At 40.0% G+C, this 14,326-nt stretch overlaps 2 pseudogenes; one reads left to right on the top strand and one right to left on the bottom strand.

Moving 5' to 3' along the window:
- Nucleotides 1-4,911: 4,911 nt before the first annotated feature.
- On the bottom strand, nucleotides 4,912-5,871 carry LOC141843452 (uncharacterized; annotated as a pseudogene).
- Nucleotides 5,872-7,016: 1,145 nt separating this feature from the next.
- LOC141843451 (uncharacterized) lies at nucleotides 7,017-14,065 on the top strand (annotated as a pseudogene).
- Nucleotides 14,066-14,326: the final 261 nt, after the last annotated feature.

Here is a 14,326-nt window from a genome sequence, read left to right as displayed (position 1 = left end):
AAATATCAACACCACTGTGGTACTGGATTTGAGAATTCTTCAGAACCAATGAGGTGTTGGTTTTCCAATATCAGTACCACTATGTTGTTAGGATCAAAAAATCAAAACACTGTGGCTCTGTTTTTGAAAGTTCAAAACCATTATGGTATTGTTTTTCAAAGATCAGCAACACCGAGTTGAACTATATAGTGTTGATTTTCAAAGATTGACAACACCATGCTATTGATTTTCATAATTCAGCACGACCGTGGTGCTAGATTTGAAAAATCATAACATTGTGGTGTTGTTTTTAAATATGATGATGAGTTTTAAATATCAACACTACCGTGGTATTGAGTTCAAGAAATCATAACACTATGATACTCTTTTTAAAAGATCAAAACCAATGTGACACTTGTTTTCAAATATCAATACTACTATATTATTGGAATTGAGAAATCAGAACACTGTTACTTTATTTTTGAAAGTTCAAAATTATTATGGTGCGGCTTTCAAAAATGAGCACCACTGTGGTGCTGATTTTCAAAAATCAATAATACCACCATGGTAGTAGTTTCCAAAGATCTGGGTTGGAGAAATCAGGTGTTATTTTCAAAAATTCAAAACCAATATAGTGTTGGTTTTCCAATATCAGCACCACCGTTAACTGGGATCGAGAAATCACAACCCTAGTTCTATTTATGAAAGTTTAGAATCATTATGGTGTTGGTGTTCAAAGATCAACACCACCACCTTTACTTGTATTTAAAGGTTCAACAACATATTGATATATTGCTACTGATATTCAAAGATCAACACCACCACCTTTACTTGTATTTTAAAGGTTCAACAACATATTGATATATTGCTACTGATATTCAAAGATCAACACTGCTGATTGATTAATATTATTTTTTATTACGTTCAAATGCCTCATCCTACTCTTCAACAAAACTATTGGTGCTCTCCTAGTGATATTATAAAGCCTCCAACTCAAGATATGCTCTGTGTCAATTTGCATGCTTCGTTGATAAGCATAATGTTTTAATTAATTTTGTTTAATGTTGATTAATGGCAATACATTAAGATGACTACTATAATTATTCTGTAAAAATGAATACTATATATCACTGTGCAATACTACATTAATAATAATACAAACAACAATAATACAAAATTATGACAACCCAATAAAAATGATAAAACACTTGTAGAGATATAAGGAAACAAATATGCTAAACAAAATTTGTAGATTATTATTGAACAATATCTACAATTAAGTAAAAAATGACCATCGATTTTTTTCATATCTATATTATAATTTGTTTTAATTATTAATATATATACAAGAACAGTAATTCAAGCTAGTGGCATTCCGCAAGAGCTTTTATTATAGCTAAATTGCTTGCACCTGCTATATTTATATTTTACCTTCCTAGTATGCTTAGACTCGATGCATGTCTTCTTTCTCCTACCGGGCTGCACAACACTATAGGAAGGTAGAACTGCAATATTGTATAAACTACTAGGCCAAAATACTTTCTTCAACATGGATAAATATGATCCATGTAAGTGGCCTTTCAATTTTGAGATACAAAATAATACTCACAATAACGGTGTGGATCCATGTTCCAATGTGTGATGACCGCAATAAGATGTGAGCAAGGAAGTCCTGAAATTTAAAACTCACCGCAATTACAACTATGTCGTTCCAAATCAATAATGTAGGAAGAAGTTAGTGTATGTACTTCCATTTCAATTTAAGAGTATGGGAAGACTACATATAGTCTAGTTCATTGTCTCCTTAAATTAATTTTGTTCGTGGCATAAGATGTCAGAACATCATAACATTTTGAAACTTCCTCCTTACGATTAAGAACTATTGAGTAACTTTTAATCTAATACTATCGATTAAACTGTTAATGGAAAGTTTACATGTATTCTTGAACAAAGTATTTAAACTCTCTAAATAATTTATGATTAGCATTGTATACCTTCTCCCAGTAAAGTGTGTATTAGCTCATCTTTTAGGATCTATATTTTGTAGTCACTCATAAGCATCTGGATGTCTTTCAAGCATGGATTGCATTACTTAGTCGTACTGGACTAATGTAAGCTCTTGTTGTTGTCCAAAACAAACCTAATACAGGCCTATCCAAGTATCTGTTATCATGTTATAAAACAAGTGATAGCAACAGAAAGTATGATAGGTGATTGGGTACATTTTACTATATAATGTTTTGATGTCTATCCGATACAATGTTCAATGACTATGGATCAATAGTAAGAAATATCTTTAAATGGTCCAAAAATCACTCTCAGGTAGATCCACATTCAACTTCAGCAATTCCAAAGCCAACTGGGATGATCTTCTCATTACCATCGACTGTTGTTGTCATCAATAACAAGAAACTTGTCACTAAGATGTGTAGTATCAATTCTAATCAATTTACATAGATAGAATCTAAATACTCGTCCACAAGCACCGAAAGTCCAAAAACAACGTTGGAATTGATTTTCACCATTTCTTTGTAGTGCAATATAAGTATCAAGATCCCTGACTCTTTAACTCATGCAAATACATTAGAAAATCACTGTAAGCCTTATCAAAATCATCAATTAATTTCTTTAATGTTTTCTCCCAGGCTAAGTGTGCTTATATGATATGTGAACCCCAAATCTAGATTTTGCATCTCTTTGAATCATCCTTAGTTTGTAATGATCAGAAAACACAAATTGTCCTTCAATTTAAGAAGCTACAAATGTGGATGTACAAGCATGTTGATTAGGTGTCTCTCAACGGTGTCACATTGGTATTATTGTACATATTTTATAATAGTGAACTCCACATCTCCCCTAGCAATTACTCTCCATGTACATAGTTGATTGAAACAAATAGTTTTAATCATGGTTTAAAATCTTGAGTCGTGCAGAGACTTCGGTCCTGAACCAAAACAACACAATTTCGATACTGTATCATTCTGATATAATTTTGATATTTTTAAATATAAAATATATTAATTAAAAATAAAAAATTAATTTAAATATTTTAAAAAATAATATAATATATATATTAAATTAATAGAATAATTTTATTAAACTTTAATTAAGTCTATTTAAATTATCTCAATTATAAGTAGGAGTTGATTAAAATTATTAACCTAAACTTTTAATTAAACAGTTAAAAACTCTATTCTGATTCCATCCGCTCATGATAGCGAGTGTTCCAGCTAAATACCGAGATGGTCAAGCCACCAGTCAACGAACGATCCGACATGTGCGGCTTCCTAGCGGAGCTCGAGGGAGAGGATGATGAGAACCTGAAATACACTTCAACAGGAGGTCAGAATGGTGCCGGAAAGTCCCGGCAGGCCACTCCGACGCTCAAGTCAATATTTCATGGAAGGAAAAATGAAAATGTAGAAGAAGAAAAGAAGGGTTTAGAAAATCAAACCAGCCCGTGGAAAAGAAGAAGAGCTTCCTCTTGGAAGAAGAGGAAGAAGAAGTCCCCCTTTTTGCTAGAGCTCTCCCATTATGTAAGTGTATGAGGAGACCATCTCTGACACATGTCCTTTCCTCTTGCTTCTTTTTGGCATTATGTGCAAGAAAAAGGAGTTCAAGGACATCTTCTATGACAACTTTATAAAGGCTCTTTATGTGGTCATGTGTCTTGGGAACATGCGCAGCTTGTTGAATACACAAAAGACAAATATTAACACTAGTCCATTTAACTAGCATTGCCAAATCAGCCCTAGGCTTGACTCCCACTTGACTCTTGACTTTTACCTTAAAGAAAGAGCCACGCCATCTATGGCACCGGCATCACAAGTCTCCCCTTCAAGTCTAGTCGAAGGAGGCGTAGTCCGACTGACTAGACTATGTTTAACGATTTAACAGTCTCGTTCGCCATATTAGTGCTGCGATGCTGAACTGCTGAGATAGCTGAGATGCTGAGATGAGATGCCGAGACGAGGTGGTCGAGATGACCAAGAGACCTGGATGAGTGGCTGAGAGACCTAGATGAGTGACTGAGCTGCTGAGTGGCCAAGTGGCCAAGTGGCAGATTTGCCGAGTGGCCGAGTGGCCGAGCTGACAGAGCGACAAAGTGGCAGAGCTACCAAGTAGCTGAGTGGCCGAGTTGACAGAGTGGCAGAGTGACAGAGTAGCCGAGCTGCCAAGTGGTCGAGCTAACAGAGTGGCGAAGTGATCGAGCTGACTGAGTTGCTGAGTTAATAGAGCTGCTGAACTAATAGAGCTGCTGGGCTGAAAGAGATGCTGAGCTAATAAAGCTACTGAGCTGACTGAGCTGTTGAGCTAATAGAGCTGCTGAGCTGACTGAGCTGACTGAGCTGCTGAGCTAATAGAGCTGCTAAGTTGAAAAAACTGCTGAGCTAATAGAACTGCTGAGCTAATAAAGCTGCTGAACTAATAGAGTAGCTGGGCTGAAAGAGCTGCTGAGCTGTGCCGAACTGACAGAGCTGCTGAGCTGACTGAATGAACGAGGTCAAGAGGGCTATAGAGAGTCTGAGTAGCAAGAAAACCATGCTTGTCAGAAGGCTGCGGCCATCAGTGAATCTATAGAGAGGGCCGAGAAGGTCTGAGCATTGAGAAACTCATGCCTGTCAGGAGGCTAAGGCCATCAACGAGGGGCCGAGAGGGCCGTGAAGGTCTGAACAAGAGGAATTCATGCCTGTCGTAAGGCTGTGGCCATTAGCGCCAGGACTGAGAGGGTCGTGAAGGTCTGAGCAAGAGGAATCCATGCCTGTCGTAAGGCTGCGACCATCAATGCCAGGACTGAGAGGGTCGTGAAGGTCTGAGCAAGAGGAATCCATGTCTGTTGTAAGGTTGCGGCCATCAGTGTCAGGACTGAGAGGGTCGTGAAGAGTTGAGCAAGAGGAATTCATGTATGTCGTAAGGCTACGACCATCAACGTCAGGACTGAGAGGGTCGTGAAGAGTTGAGCAAGATTGAAGCCTGGCGAGGTCGAGGCCGAGGTTGAGGCCGAGGCCGAGTAAGGCATGGCGAGGTCGAGTAAGGCGGGACGAGGCCAAGTAAGGCCGAGTAAAGCACGGCGAGGTCGAGGCCGAGTAAGGCCGGGCGAGGCCGAGTAAGACCAGCGAAGCCGAGTACACCTCGACTAATCAGGTAGTCCACCATACTTTGTATTTCATATGCAAACCCAACATTGGAAGTATTAGACAGTCTCCCAACTAAGCCTCGAGTGATTAGGAGGTTGGCTTCGTTGTTGTGCTAGTTTTTATATCCTCGAGTGAGGATAGAAATATGTATATTTCTGAAAAAGTCAGGAATCGTTAGCATAAGATCAGGAATTAGATATACCAGCTGATTTCCTTTTGCTAGGTCGATTTCCATAGTAGCAAGAATTGCTCTATCCCCTTGCCATCGATTATCACGGAACACAATTAGTGCTAAGGTTCCTTCTTCCTGGTGGTGCAGGATTTGTATTCGTACCTGGATTACCCCGATATACAGAAATCGCATACCACTTCGCTGTAGTTGTTGAAAGTTTTCTGATTGTATGAAGGCTCTATCGGCCTGGTTGGTTGTTACTAGGATGGCTTCTTCAGACCTGTGAATGTACACCCTGTGATGAGTGTCATCCCTTCTGGAATGGTATAGTTGCTCAGCAGGTATAATGGCCGCCCTTTCTCTTAGTGAGCTTCTCAAGTCAGCTTGTGGATCTATTTGCTGCTCCAGAGTTTGGTTGTATGGTCCCTCAGTTATGCTTCGAGTTATTCTTTGAGCTGCTCTTTGCATGTTATACCTTCGTCTTTGATTTCTTCTATAGTCCCGTATTTGATCTTCAAATAGGGGTGCCTCCTCCGCTCTTCTAGTGATTGTGGTTACTGGTGGATTACCTGGAGTTGTCATTTCCTTTTGACCTTTCCTTCTTGAGAATTGCCAGAGGACTTTCGAATATCAAAATTTTCCCTTCCTTTTCTTTTGGTTTTTCTGATAATTTTAAGGAGCTTATTTTTTCAGATAGCTTTGAAATAGCTTCGTCTGATAAAGTTACCGAAGTTGAGGTTGATCCTTCAAGCTTCCTCAATCGTTCTTCCAGGTTTTCTAGCTTTTCAAGTACCTGCACCAAGATTTGAATTTGGGTGTTGTTTTGTTTTATTACCGCAACTACCCCTGAATTTCCCCCCCCCCCCCCTTTGTTGTATTCTGTTGGTTTACAGAATCCTAAGGATGGTGCTTCAATGTTTTCAGTGGCTCTTAAGGCTTCTTGGTAGCTTTCTGTGGCTATAGTATTGATATAGCTCATGAAGTGGTCCAAGCTTCTAATTTTTGCAAGAGTCCTTCTACCCTTGCTAACTTTCTTTTTAAGCTTTCAATAGCCCTTTTATGTTCCTCTTCTGCTTGTTGGCTTTGCTCAGCTAGACTCTTAATTAGTTCTTGGACTTGTTTTATGGTTAAAGGTCGATTCTCTACCACTTCCTGGGTTAACTCCTTTAGAGTTTTGATCAGCCTTTTGTTCTCCTGTTTCAAGACTTCTACTTCCTCCCTTACTTGGTTGATGTACTTAATATGGACTTTACTGGACAGACAGATTAAGTTATGTATAACGGACAAGTTGTGAGCTAGTTCCTGATTTGTAGGCTTAGATTTTTCTAGATCAAGATACTTAGGTTCAGGAGTGTGAGATTTATACCATTCCCTAATAGATTCCTCCCATCGTTGCGACATGTAATTCTTGCACTTGATACTACTACTATCTTAGAAAACCTACTAATTTTGACTACTTACAGCTTAGGATACTAAGAAAGCCTTCTTTAGCTCATGCAGGGGTGCCCTTAGGCTATTTTCATAGTGCAGGATTGCACTATGAAAATACTATATTAGGGACCTGCATAAGGAGGCTCCAATAAGGCGACTGATACTAAAAGCTGGATTGCATAAGTCCACGGGCACCCCTGCATGAGCTAAAGAAGGCTTTCTTAGTATCCTAAGCTGTAAGTAGCCAAAATTAGTAGGTTTTCTAAGATAGTAGTAGTATCAAGTGCAAGAATTACATGTCGCAACAATGGGAGGAATCTATTAGGGAATGGTATAAATCTCACACTCCTGAACCTAAGTATCTTGATCTAGAAAAATCTAAGCCTACAAATCAGGAACTAGCTCACAACTTGTCCGTTATACATAACTTAATCTGTCTGTCCATTAAAGTCAATATTAAGTACATCAACCAAGTAAGGGAGGAAGTAGAAGTCTTGAAATAGGAGAACAAAAGGTTATCAAAACTCTAAAGGAGTTAACCCAGGAAGTGGTAGAGAATCGACCTTTAACCATAAAACAAGTCCAAGGATTAATTAAGGGTCTAGCTGAGCAAAGCCAACAAGCAGAAGAGGAACATAAAAGGGCTACTGAAAGCTTAAAAAGAAAGTTAGCAAGGGTAGAAGGACTCTTGCAAAAATTAGAAGCTTGGACCACTTCATGAGCTATATCAATACTATAGCCACAGAAAGCTACCAAGAAGCCTTAAGAGCCACTAAAAACATTGAAGCACCATCCTTAGGATTCTGTAAACCAACAGAATACAACAAAGGGGGAAATTCAGGGGTAGTTGCGGTAATAAAACAAAACAACACCCAAATTCAAATCTTGGTGCAGGTACTTGAAAAGCTAGAAAACCTGGAAGAACGATTGAGGAAGCTTGAAGGATCAACCTCAACTTCGGTAACTTTACTAGACGAAGCTATTTCAAAGCTATCTGAAAAAATAAACTCCTTAAAATTATCAGAAAAATCAAAAGAAAAGGAAGGGAAAATTTTGATATTCGAAAGTCCTCTGGCAATTCTCAAGAAGGAAAGGTCAAAAGGAATTGACAACTCCAGGTAACCCACCAGTAACCACAATCACTAGAAGAGCTGAGGAGGCACCCCTATTTGAAGATCAAATACAGGACTATAGAAGAAATCAAAGACGAAGGTATAACATGCAAAGAGCAGCTCAAAGAATAACTCGAAGTAACTGGGGGACCATACAACCAAACTCTGGAGCAGCAAATAGATACACAAGCTGACTTGAGAAGCTCACTCAGAGAAAGGGCGGCCATTATACCTGCTGAGCAACTATACCATTCCAGAAGGGATGACGCTCACCACAGGGTGTACATTCACAGGTCTGAAGAAGCCATCCTAGTAACAACCAACCAGGTTGATAGAACCTTCATACAATCAAAAAACTTTCAACAACTACAGCGAAGTGGTATGCGATTTCTGCATTTTGGGGTAATCCAGGTACGAATACAAATCCTGCACCGCCAGGAAGAAGGAACCTTAGCACTAATTGTGTTCCGTGATAATCGATGGCAAGGGGATAGAGCAATTCTTGCTACTATGGAAATCGACCTAGCAAAAGGAAATCAGCTGGTATATCTAATTCCTGATCTTATGCTAACAGTTCCTGACTTTTTTAGAAATATACAGATTTCTATCCTCACTCGAGGATATAAAAACTGGCACAACAGTGAAGCCAACCTCCTAATCACTCGAGGCTTAGTTGGAGACTGTCTAATACTTCCAATGTTGGGTTTGCATATGAAATACAAAGTATGGTGGACTACCTGATCAGTCGAGGTGTACGAGCACTACTGGAAGAAGTTATAATGCAAATGATATCCGGGGGCAAAACTGGATAGTCCAACCGCCAACTGTCAACATACCTATGCAGCCAACGGAAGTCTCTACTAGAGACCTACTTGATGGTAGATTCTCCATCAAATTTGACAATTACCAAGCGGCATCTCCCTCTTCACCCCCAAAATACAACAAACATGACGAGGAAATTCAAAGTGATGAGGAATAAATCATCGCAATGCTACACCAAGAACAATTCGTTGAAGGTATTTTTGATCCTGAACTTAATAAAGCTTTGTTTGTAACAAAACTAACAGCTACAGCCAAGTTACCAAGAAGAAAGACAACTGGAGCAGCAGGTTATGACCTTGTAGTTGATGCTTTCATCACAATTCCCCCCTGGGGAAGGGCTTTAGTACCTACAGGACTTAGCTTGGAAATTCCTTTCGGCACTTATGGAAGGATAGCAGCCAGATCCAGTGCAGCCTGGAAACGTGGCATCTCTATTGGGGCAGGTCTGACTACCATGGCGAAGTTCAAATACTAGCCTTCAACCACACTAATGAAGAATTATTAATAACCCCTGGGGAATCTATTGCTCAAATTATACTTGAAAAGATACATTTTGCTGCAGTTTATGAAAGAGAAACTTTATCTGAAACGGTTCGTTGCAAACAAGGTTTTGGGATAGTTGATAAACCTAAGCAAGAATGGAGGCCTAAGAACATTCCTGCACTACCTGAACCAGTAGATACTGCTGAAGATGATTATTATTTTTACATTTCTTATTTGGCGCAGCAGGATACATCTCCTTGTTATGCCATAACCCCATACCCGGCACCCAATCCTTCGAAGGAGTATGATACCAGCACTTCCGCCCTTCCTCCACAACAACAAGAAAGACGTCCCTGTTATGGGTGGATAAGTGAAGATGATGAAGATTAGCAACGACTGCTGATCAACAATTTCCTACGGAAGGTGGTGGAAAAAAGAAAGAAGAAAGAAAAAAGGGAAGGTGGCGGCGGAGCCTGCGGAAAATGAAATATGGGATACACTTGGGGGACCAAGCGGAAAGTATGACTATTATGTTCGCTACACTCCCCCAGAACCTGTTGACTTCATTCCCCCAATAAAACCTTCATGGGGAGATGAGGAGGAATCGCAAGGTAATAATCCTACCCAGGAATATTCACCTACTCATGACTTTGTTATAGCTGCAGGAGCAGAAGAGGAATGGATTACTGATTACCCTCAACTAAGGAGGATAGAAGAGCAGCTGAATTCAACATCCCAGTCGGCCATTTCCACATATCAGCCCCCTGTTGATGCTGAGATGGGCCTTGTTGGGTACCCTCCTGCAAGAGCAGCAGCAGGCCCGGGTCCCAGTAGGCCTTCATTTGAAGGATACAGCAAGCAAGGAGTGAGATTTAAATCTAAGGACTTCTCGGAATGGTGGAGTCTTCCTTCGGCACAACAGCAAACTGGCGCAATCCTCACAATTCCTACTAATCTAGGGATGTTTGATGAAGTTTTTATGAGGTGGGAGAGTATAACAAAGAACTTAGTTGCATTGCAAGCCTTCACAGATGACAAAGAAAAGGCAGAATTTATTGAAAATTTATTGGGAGAAACAGAAAAACTCTCCTGGATACAGTGGAGGATGGCTTTCCCTGATGAATATCAATCTTTATTAAATTCAGCAGAAGGACATGGAGGTACTCAGAATATTATCTCACAAATTCGTAGAATATTTGTTCTGGAAGACCCCTTCCAAGGTTCCACAATGATTCAAGACAAAGCATACCGAGACTTGGAGTGCATGGTATGTACTGATGTTAAATATGTCATCCAATTCATAAATGAATATATGCGAATTGCAGCAAAAACAGGAAAGTTATTTACAAGCCCAGAATTATCAGAGAAGCTATGGGCAAAATTACCAGGAGATATTGGCAAAAGAGTGAAAGAAGCTTTTGAAGAAAAATACAGAGGAAATCTGATAGGCGTCCATCCAAGGATTGTGTTTACCTATAGATTTTTTGAGGAAGAATGTAAAAGAGCAGCCTATAATCGTTCCCTAAAAGGAATGGCATTCTGCAATCAGATCCCTATTCCGGGATACTACAAAAGAACAGAAAAGCGTTTTGGAGCCAAAAGGTCAACCACCTACAAAGGGAAGCCTCATAATTCCCACGCAAGAATAGAAAAGAGAAAGCACCTTATAAGAACCAAAAGGTGTAAGTGCTACCTCTGTGGAGAAGAAGGGCATTTTGCCCGCGATTGCCCAAATGAAAAGAAGAATGTAAAGAGAGTAGCAATGTTTGAAGGCCTTGCTTTACCTGAAGACTGTGACATAGTATCAGTACAGGAGGGTGATGAGCAAAGTGACGCCATTTACAGTTTGTCAGAAGGAGAAGAAAGTATGGATATTGCCAAAGGTATAAATACTTTAGCAATTAATGAATACCTTTGTGTTTTCAGGGAACTTGAAAATACATACTGGATTGGAAAAAGTGGTGGATGGCAACCGCAAGTAAGAGTCACAAGGGAGCAGCATGAGTGTGCTCATCCCTAGATCTACAATGAAGAAATACCCATTCAATATCAAAAATGTTACTGCTATAAAAGGGAGACAATGAAGAAATGCAGAATCTTCTGCCCAAGGTGCAAACTCACATCCTGTGGACAGTGCAGCCAAAATTACTTCAACCTGGACATCCCTGTTGCCAGAACACAGCCTGTGAGGTATGATTCCTGACCAATTCTACAGGAGCAGCAGCGTTATATAGAATGGTGTGAAGCTGAAATGGAGAGGCTAAAGCAAGTACTGTTAGCTAAAAAAGAAATAGCAAGAAGGGAAGTGGAGGTTGCAAGGCTAGAAGCAGATACTGAAATAGAGGAGTATAAACTCAAAATAGACCAACTGGAGCTAGAAAACAAGGACTTGAGAAAACAAATAAAAGGAGTTAGACCCCAAGAAGAAGCAGAAGAAGAAGAAGAAGAAGAAGAAGAAGAAGATTTGCCAATGTGTGTCCTGATAGATGAAGGAAATGAAAAGATGTTCTCCACTACGACAGCAGAGCAACCCCGAAGAATAGCCAACAGGCTATACAACATGAAGGTTACTATTGAAATAACTGGTATAAAGGTTTTCTCAGTAAATGCTATATTAGATACAGGTGCTACTACATGCTGTATTGATCAAGGAGCAGTACCACCTGAAGCTGTGGAGGACAACACATACATTGTCAACTTCAGTGGGATTAATTCCTCAACACAAGCCACTAAGAAGTTGAAGTATGGTATGATGAGAATAGCAGAACATTCATTTAAAATACCTTACACGTATACTTTTCATATGAAGCTAGGAGGAAGTATACAGATGATTCTGGGGTGCAACTTCATCCGCTCCGTTCATGGAGGAGTACGGATCGAAGGAGATGAAGTAACTTTCTACAAAAACATCACAACCATAAAGACTCAGCAAGTAACCTCCATGGTAACTGCAGCAATTGAAGAATTGGAGCTGGAAGAAGAAGAATACTTGCAGATTACTCCAGCAGTTAATATGGAAGCCAGCATAGAGGTACATCCTAGGTTTGAGTTCAAATATAATGAACTAATCAGTGATTTGAAGTCCTCAGGAATTATAGGGGAAAATCTCATGTTACATTGGCAACGAAATTTAATCAAGTGCCAGTTAGACATCAAAAACCCTGAACTAATAATTGAGGATAGGCCGCTGAAACATGTAACCCCACAAATGCATGACTCATTCAGACGGCACGTTAAACAGCTGCTTGAGCTCAAAGTAATAAGGCCCAGCAAAAGTAAGCACAGGACCACTGCATTAATAGTATATTCAGGAACCACTGTGGATCCGAAGACAGGTCAGGAAAAGAAGGGGAAAGAGAGAATGGTTTTCAATTACAAAAGGCTGAATGATAACACTCATAAAGATTAGTACAGCCTCCCTGACATCAACACCATCATTAAGAGAATATGTAACAGCTCTATCTATTCTAAATTTGATCTTAAATCCGACTTTCATCAGGTGGCAATGCACAAAGATTCTATTGAGTGGACTGTTTTTTGGGTCCCTGATGGTCTGTACGAATGGCTGGTAATGTCATTTGGACTTAAAAATGCCCCCGTAATTTTTCAAAGAAAAATGGACAACTGCTTTCGAGGTACTGAAAGTTTTATAGCCATATATATAGATGATATATTGGTTTTCTCTAACAATGAAGCAGAGCATGCGGAGCATCTGAGGATTATGCTTGAAATATATCGTAACAATGGGCTCATACTAAGTCCCACAAAAATGAAGATAGGAGTTAAGTGCATTGATTTTCTGGGAGCCACAATAGGGAGCCGCAAGATTCAGTTGCAGTCTCATATAATTAGCAAAATTGCTGATTTTAAGGAGGAGGATTTAACAACTACAAAAGGCTTAAGGTCGTGGTTGGGGCTTCTCAACTATTCCAGAAATTACATCCCAAATTTGGGAAAGTTATTGGGACCTCTTTACTCCAAGACTTCACCAACAGGAGAAAAGAAAATGAACTCCCAAGACTGGGCTTTGATTCGGCAAGTAAAATCACTTATAAGAAATTTGCCCAGCCTAGAACTACCCCCAGAGCAATGTTATATTATCCTATAGACAGATGGATGTATGGATGGTTGGGGGGTATCTACAAGTGGAAGCCTATGAAATATGACCCGAAATCAGTGGAAAAAATTTGTGCATATGCTAGCGATAAATTCAATCCTCCCAAGTCCACAATTGATGCTGAGATACATGCTGTCATGAATAGCATGGAAAATTTCAAGATATATTATCTGGACAAGGCAGAAATCACTATTCGAACTGATTGCCAGGCCATTATTAGCTTCTTTAATAAAACGGCCCAAAACAAGCCATCCAGGGTTCGCTAGATTTCCTTCACCGATTTTATCACGGGCCTAGGAATTCCAGTTTATTTTCAACACATTGAAGGTAAGGATAACCAGCTTGCTGACGCTTTATCCCGTCTTGTTTGCAGTCTTGTTTACAAGGAATGGACCCAGCCACAAGAAACAATGCAGTTGCTGGATTAAGCCCTAATCCAAGAAGAGAAGCAGGCCAGTCAGAAATCTGCGGGGAAGTTGGCTGGATTAATAAATCAAATGATATCTACTCTTTCAAACTCTGGGAGCATAAGCGCAAAATCCACAGGGGACTTAGCCTTGCTGAGGACTCAAGGATCTATCAAGAACTCAACGAGCTGGAGCAACAAACAACAGTTCACTTCATCAACCAACTTGACGAGCTGTGCGACATATTCTACCTCAAAGAAGACGCATGGCGTAGCCTTAGTGGTGGATGGGACAACGACAGAGGAGCCAGGCTGCCCTATGTTAGGCAGCAGACAGAAGAACTCAAAACCCTAGCGTTACAGCTAAAGCTCACCTTGAGCAATCTGAATCAGCTAAAGCTATAAAAAGGAGCAATGGTGAGCCCCCCCCCCCCCCACGCCGGCAAATCCAAAGTAGCTTTACTTTTGTCAAATCACTTTTGAGCTGAGCCTCGGGGAGCCGCTCAAAGTGATAAGCAAGAATCAAATGTGAGTTAGCTAAGCACTATGAGTCAGCTGAATAATGTATGGGGCGTGATGTAAAGAAGTTCCACTATGGAGACATGAACGAATGGTGATGGTGCCCAATGAGCACCCACTTCGTTCATTACTCTCTATAAATGGGCT

Source organism: Curcuma longa, chromosome 12 (assembly GCF_044706935.1).
Source record: "Curcuma longa cultivar G26 ecotype Majalengka, Jawa Barat chromosome 12, ITB_CL_G26_1.1, whole genome shotgun sequence".
Classification (NCBI taxonomy): Eukaryota; Viridiplantae; Streptophyta; class Magnoliopsida; order Zingiberales; family Zingiberaceae; genus Curcuma; species Curcuma longa.
The sequence above is the reverse complement of the archived record's forward strand: the minus strand, read 5'-3'. Positions and strand labels throughout refer to the sequence as shown.